The following is an 8,412-nucleotide window of genomic DNA, read 5'->3' on the forward strand; positions in this document are numbered from 1 at the left end:
ACATGGCCTCTGTGGCTGCTGCTCTGCGGCTGAGAATGCAGCTGCATCACTGGCACTCCCATAATGCACCGAGGGCCACTATCAGGGGGGGACTGCCGGGACTGGACACTTGGCAGAAAGGGAGGGGCCCGTTCCTACAGCGCCCCCACCCCCCCCATTTCTGGCATTTTTTTATGGAAAGCAGCAGCAGCACTGTCTCTATCAGATTAGATTGAGCTGGCGAGCACAAGGACCTGCCAAGCCTCTGTCCAGAAACACTACTGCGCAGGTGCAACCAGCAAGCTGCACCGTAACCTGCACCGTAACCTGCACCGTAACCATAAACAGATCTAGTTTCAGAAATTAGCGAATTTGTTTCAGAAATTAATAACTGAGCGCAGTTTCTGCAATGCGCAGGATTAGGCTGCGCAGCTGCCAGCCCAACCTGGTAGTGTAAGCATACAGGAATTACGTGGTCACTGCGTTTCCCCAGCCAGCGCTCACCTACCTTATATGTAAATGTGGCCAGGTCGAGGTTGATGTGGTATACTGTACTTCCACTCATTCTGTATACTGTACATTACGTGTTTATTTGTATGAAATTGCATTTTTAGTTAGTTACTATTTACTGCTTATTAATTTGTCAATATTAACACAGCCATGTATTATAACCTATTTATTAATATGTATTTGCATTATCATTGATTTTCTTATTAAATTGTTAATACTAGTCTGATACCTGTGTCCACTTGTTTAACATAATCACATTTATATACACAGTATAAGGTAGGTGAGCGCTGACTGGGATAACGTCATTCATTTTAACAAGAGGTAAGTGGTGACCTCGCTAGTTCGGCAGCTCCCGCCTTTCGCGATCTGCTACGGATTAAGCGCGCCATTCGCTGTATTTATAAGGATACAGGAGCTGCATCTGTCACCAGACTTTTGTGCCTGTGCTGGGACATCTTTTCGGATGCAGCGTCCCCGGTGGGGTTTTATGGAAAATTCCCCCAAAAGCTTCAACAACTCTCTGCACAAATGGCAGCGATAAAAGATCATCTTTAAATGGGCTAAATTGCATAAATATATAAATATGTCCTTATAAGAATGCTAATGGCCCATTACCTGGCTGTGAGGGAGTCTCACCTGATAGCTGTCTGGGTTATCCCTGGTGTACAGCAGGAAACGTGTGTTTATTTCCTCAGGGCTCCATGGTAATTTTGCAAAGGGTCGCTCTACAGTACCGGAATAAGGTTGGTCATCGGAAAAGCAGCCTAGTCTGTCGAAACAAACCTCAGCACCTGCGGATCAGGACAAGTCACACGTATCATCATTATTACCTGTGCTGTATGTGAGAGCCGGACACTGAGGGGGTCTATTTACTAAACTGCAACCAATTGGATTCTACTTGTAACCAGTGGGATAAATAATTAATTTCTACATAGGAATATAAGGTGTAACACATAACCTGTGCTGGGCCCCATTAAGGTTTGAAAAGAGATTGTAGTTGCAGTCTAAGCATAATGGTCAGATTCAACCTTTTGAGGTCAAACAAGACATAAATTGATGGGCCTAACTTGTACCTATCACTATCTGAGATGTATAATGAGCCATCCATAGCTTATATGGTGTTATCAGTAGGCAGATAGCCACATTCCAGTGGGGTGACCATTGTAAGATGTGTAGAGATGCTAAGCATTATGGGTTACTGGGTTATTCTACACAAAGGGGCTTTGAGAGTTTATCTCCAGACATTAGGACACGTCATTACTGTATTTCTTTGTCTGGTAGTATATGTTAGTGCTTACAGAGCATGTGCAAGAGGTAAGAATGGTCCATGCTATGTTGCACCAATCAGTGCTTGGTACCCAATATGTGACTAATATCTGGAAAGCCAACACTCATATTATGGTATATAAATCAGGACATAGACAAAGGCTCTTTGGCTCGTGTATGGACCTGAGACTGCAGTAGGGTGCCTGCAATGTATATTGAACTGTCTGGGCATTATTGAAACGAGGGCTCCCCAGATGAAGATGAAGATGAAGTACATCTTATGTTGAAGATGATGAACTACTGGTGTCATCTGAATACCTAGACAAACGTTGAGTATACTGTATACTTTGTATGTAAATTGTTTGTTTGTTCGTTACTTGTAAATATAGTGTGTTCATTTGTACTCACTGAAATGATCACATGTGTAACTATTCATTTCAATCAGAACGAAACCCACCATTATGCACTACTTATGTATCTAGCACCTTATAGAAGATAATATCTAGAATCTAATTGGTTGCTATGGACAACATCTCCACTTCTATAAACCCGCTCTTTAGTAAATAGACCCCTGAGAGTGTTACACTTAGTAATACTGTATTATTGCTGTCATTGTGTAAATGATGTCCTGTAAATTCATACACAGATCATTTCTGTACACAGTGATTACAGTCTATATACAATTTACCTGAGTAAGAGCCCGATACAGAGGTGCGCGCTATTCCAGCCGCGACCTCATCTCTATGCTAATGAAGCAGCCAATGGGATTCGTACAGAGACACCCACCAGCTATGGCGCTAATGCGTATTATGATGCACCATGGTTATAGCCGTACTTGCCTACTCTCGCGAAATGGTCAGGAGGCTCCCAAAAATTGTGTGCCGCTCCTGGCAACCCGGAAGAGTAGGCAAGTACGGCTGTAACCAATGGTGCGTCATAATAAGCACAGCGAGGATTAGCTGAGCAAATGTGGGCAGTGCGGGAGGGCAGATGATGCTATTTGTGCAGAATGGCGTCATCGTAGCTCCATTCCATGCTGTACAGTAACAGTTATATCGGCTCACGCGATTGAGCCAACTGGCCCCCCCCAGAGTGCCCACCCATTGCTAGACCACACACCCCCACACTGCCCACCCATTGCTAGACCACACACCCCCACACTGCCCACCCATTGCTAAACCACACACCCCCACACTGCCCACCCATTGCTAGACCACACACCCCCACACTGCCCACCCATTGCTAGACCACACCACCTGCACTGCCCACCCATTGCTAGACCACACACCCACACACTGCCCACCCATTGCTAGACCACAGACCCCCACACTGCCCACCCATTGCTAGACCACACACCCCCACACTGCCCACCCATTGCTAGACCACGCCCCCCCACACTGCCCACCCATTGCTAGACCACACAACCCCACACTGCCCACCCATTGCTAGACCACACACCCCCACACTGCCCACCCATTGCTAGACCACACACCCCCACACTGCCCACCCATTGCTAGACCACACACCCCCACACTGCCCACCCATTGCTAGACCATGCCCCCTGACTAGCCACCTATTGCTAGACCACACACCCCCGCACTGCCCACCCATTGCTAGACCACCCCCGCACTGCCCATCCATTGCTAGACCATGCCCCCTGACTGCCCACCCATTGCTAGACCACGCCCCCCGCACTGCCCACCCATTGCTAGACCCCCCCCGCACTGCCCATCCATTGCTAGACCATGCCCCCTGACTGCCCACCTATTGCTAGACCATGCCCCCTGACTGCCCACCCATTGCTAGTCCACGCCCCCCCGCACTGCCCACCCATTGCTAGACCCCCCCGCACTGCCCATCCATTGCTAGACCATGTCCCCTGACTGCCCACCTATTGCTAGACCATGCCCCCTGACTGCCCACCCATTGCTAGACCACGCCCCCCGCACTGCCCACCCATTGCTAGACCCCCCCCGCACTGCCCATCCATTGCTAGACCATGCCCCCTGACTGCCCACCCATTGCTAGACCACGCCCCCTTGCACTGTCCACCCATTGCTAGACCCCCCCCGCACTGCCCATCCATTGCTAGACCATGCCCCCTGACTGCCCACCTATTGCTAGACCATGCCCCCTGACTGCCCACCCATTGCTAGTCCACGCCCCCCTGCACTGCCCACCCATTGCTAGACCACCCCCCCCGCACTGCCCATCCATTGCTAGACCACGCCCCCTGCAGTGATGTTGACGCAGACCTTGCTGCCCCTTGCCAGAAAGTAGGTAGGTGTGGTTACAGCATCGGAGCTTACACCAGCCCTATGGAGGTGCAGAATCTCCATCTGAACATGGCCGTCTGTGTCAGTAGCACTGCCGCAAAAGCCGTAGTCACGGACCGCGACATGCCCATGAAGAGACCACTAAAATTGCCTTTCTCTGCATCCAGATTCATTCTGCGGGTTTCTGCTTTAACCATCAGGACTCATGAGCAATTAGACTGGACATATGCGCAGACTGATAACCATACTTCCATACTGTCCTGCCGTCCGGCAGACGCATGGGCTGCAGCTCTGCATGCGCACAACCAATAATAGTGCAAGAAGTGCACGACTAGAGGCGCTATATAGTATTAGAGGCACTATATTGTATTAGAGATGCTATATAGTATTAGAGGCGCTATATAGTATTAGAGATGCTATATAGTATTAGAGGCGCTATATAGTATTAGAGATGCTATATAGTATTAGAGGCGCTATATAGTATTAGAGATGCTATATAGTATTAGAGGCGCTATATAGTATTAGAAGCGCTATATAGTATTAGAGATGCTATATAGTATTAGAGGCGCTATAAAGTATTAGAGATGCTATATAGTATTAGAGGCGCTATATAGTATTAGAGATGCTATATAGTATTAGAGGCGCTATATAGTATTAGAGATGCTATATAGTATTAGAGATGCTTTATAGTATTAGAGGCGCTATATAGTATTAGAGATGCTATAAAGTATTAGAGATGCTATATAGTATTAGAGGCGCTATATAGTATTAGAGGCACTATATAGTGTTAGAGATGCTATATAGTATTAGAGGCGCTATATAGTATTAGAGGCGCTATATAGTATTAGAGATGCTATATAGTATTAGAGGCGCTATATAGTATTAGAGATGCTATATAGTATTAGAGGCGCTATATAGTATTAGAGGCGCTATATAGTATTAGAGGTGCTATATAGTATTAGCGGAGCTATATAGTATTAGAGATGCTATATAGTATTAGAGGCGCTATATAGTATTAGTGATGCTATATAGTATTAGAGGCGCTATATAGTATTAGAGGTGCTATATAGTATTAGAGGCGCTATATAGTATTAGAGACGCTATATAGTATTAGAGGCGCTATATAGTATTAGAGGCGCTATATAGTATTAGAGGTGCTATATAGTATTAGTGATGCTATATAGTATTAGAGGCGCTATATAGTATTAGAGATGCTATATAGTATTAGAGGCGCTATATAGTATTAGTGATGCTATATAATATTAGAGGTGCTATATAGTATTAGAGATGCTATATAGTATTAGAGGTGCTATATAGTATTAGAGGCGCTATATAGTATTAGAGGTGCTATATAGTATTAGAGGCGCTATATAGTATTAGAGATGCTATATAGTATTAGAGGCGCTATATAGTATTAGTGATGCTATATAGTATTAGAGGCGCTATATAGTATTAGAGGTGCTATATAGTATTAGTGATGCTATATAGTATTAGAGGCGGTATATAGTATTAGAGGCACTATATAGTATTAGAGATGCTATATAGTATTAGAGGCGCAATATAGTATTAGTGATGCTATATAGTATTAGTGATGCTATATAGTATTAGAGGCGCTATATAGTATTAGAGGTGCTATATAGTATTAGAGGCGCTATATAGTATTAGAGATGCTATATAGTATTAGAGGTGCTATATATAGTATTAGAGATGCTATATAGTATTAGAGGCGCTATATAGTATTAGAGGTGCTATATAGTATTAGAGGCGCTATATAGTATTAGAGGCGCTATATAGTATTAGAGGCGCTATATAGTATTAGAGGCGCTATATAGTATTAGTGATGCTATATAGTATTAGAGGTGCTATATAGTATTAGAGATGCTATATAGTATTAGAGGCACTATATAGTATTAGAGGTGCTATATAGTATTAGAGGTGCTATATAGTATTAGTGATGTTATATAGTGTCAATCCCATGCGCACAGCCTGGGGGCAGCTCAGCATCTCCAATAGTGCTGGACCCCCAGGATGATGTAAACGGGGGCACGTCACAAGGCCACGCCCCATTCACCATGAGACCACACCCCTTTTTCCGATACGAGCATGCCTTTGGCACGCAGGTGTTCCGATTCTAAAATGAACAATGTTGGGAAATATGTAAAACATTGGCCACTTGCGTGTCTCTCTGAATCAGGTCTGAGCTGTTTCCAGTCGCCCAGGAATGGGGTGATCTCAGGGCACTGTGTGGTTCCTGGATGCGGATATGGACATCTCACTTCATGCTGGGGTTGTTTGGGGACTATTAATTGAGTTTGGGGAGGAGGGATGTTTAATAAATGTGAAAATAAATTACTGTCAGTGCTGGATGTGGGAAATCGATGCATGTATTATATATAAATGTTATTATCTTATTGTCAGCTGTTTGGGAGGCCTGGCTTGTTTTGTAGATTTAAAATGTCAAAAGTCTACATAAAAGTAAATATACATTATTTATTATACCTTTCACAGCACCGAGGAAGAAGATACCAACGGTCCAGACAAGTAACATCTACAGGGAGCACAAAACATACAAAAGGTGATCAAACAAAAAGTAGGATACACTGTGAAATATGATACTATATGAAAGGCGACAGGGCCTGATTCAGAGCCGGACGCTAGATGTGTATGCAAATTTTTCAAAGTGACGCCACGCGAAGCGATCGCTCGCCTAGGCATAAACAAGACCACTTTGTGTATGCGTACGCCCAATCACACAGGCAGAGCCACCCACCAGCAACACGTCATCTCCAGGAAGTGTATTAAAACATTGGTACATCGACCACTATCGGATGTGAACGAAATGCTTGAGGCAGCCTCACCCTACCGCAGCATTGCGAGGAAATCAGTGTAAGAAAAAGGCAAGTGACGTGTACTATGACGCTGCCTGTTAATTATGCACGCCTCTAAAACGGCGTTGAAATACTCAGCACGCCTGCATTCCCATCTCCAAGCCCCCGTTATTAGTGTCCTGCCCCTGTTACCACCCACAAATGGCCTCTCCTGTCACTCATTACCCTGGGCTGCCTTTGCTGGACGAGCGAGAGGGCTGCAATCGCAGTGTGTAGTTCGCGCACGTGCAGAACAAAGCATGCACAGGCGCATACAAAGAACATTGGGCCACTTGCGAACGCACAGCACGAGCGAGCGGCTCTGAATCATGTCCACAGTACATAATACTGACTATACAGTACACACTATGATACATTACACTGACTATACAGTACACACTATGATATATTACACTGACTATACAGTACACACTATGATATATTACACTGACTACACAGTACACACTATGATACATTACACTGACTATACAGTACACACTATGATACATTACACTGACTACACAGTACACACTATGATACATTACACTGACTATACAGTACACACTATGATACATTACACTGACTATACAGTACACACAGTCATACATTACACTGACTACACAGTACACACTATGATACATTACACTGACTGTACAGTACACACTATGATATATTACACTGACTACACAGTACACACTATTATACATTACACTGACTATACAGTACACACTATGATACATTACACTGACTATACAGTACACACTATGATACATTACACTGACTACACAGTACACACTATGATACATTACACTGACTACACAGTACACACTATGATACATTACACTGACTACACAGTACACACTATGATACATTACACTGACTATACAGTACACACTATGATACATTACACTGACTACACAGTACACACTATGATACATTACACTGACTACACAGTACACACTATGATACATTACACTGACTACACAGTACACACAGTGATACATTACACTGACTATACAGTACACACTATGATACATTACACTGACTATACAGTACACACTATGATACATTACACTGACTACACAGTACACACAGTCATACATTACACTGACTATACAGTACACACTATGATACATTACACTGACTATACAGTACACACTATGATACATTACACTGACTACACAGTACACACTATGATACATTACACTGACTATACAGTACACACTATGATATATTACACTGACTATACAGTACACACAGTCATACATTACACTGACTATACAGTACGCACTATGATACATTCCACTGACTACACAGTACACACTATGATACATTACACTGACTATACAGTACACACTATGATATATTACACTGACTATACAGTACACACTATGATACATTACACTGACTACACAGTACACACTATGATACATTACACTGACTATACAGTACACACTATGATACATTACACTGACTACACAGTACACACTATGATACATTACACTGACTATACA

At 43.7% G+C, this 8,412-nt stretch overlaps 1 pseudogene; it reads right to left on the reverse strand.

Annotated features, from left to right (window-relative positions):
- Positions 1 to 6,579, reverse strand: part of LOC148430843 (inactive pancreatic lipase-related protein 1-like) — a 48,092-nt pseudogene extending 41,513 nt beyond the window's left edge.
- Positions 6,580 to 8,412: the final 1,833 nt, after the last annotated feature.

This window comes from Taudactylus pleione, unplaced genomic scaffold (genome assembly GCF_031769625.1).
Source record: "Taudactylus pleione unplaced genomic scaffold, aTauple2 ptg003137l, whole genome shotgun sequence".
Taxonomy (NCBI): domain Eukaryota; kingdom Metazoa; phylum Chordata; class Amphibia; order Anura; family Myobatrachidae; genus Taudactylus; species Taudactylus pleione.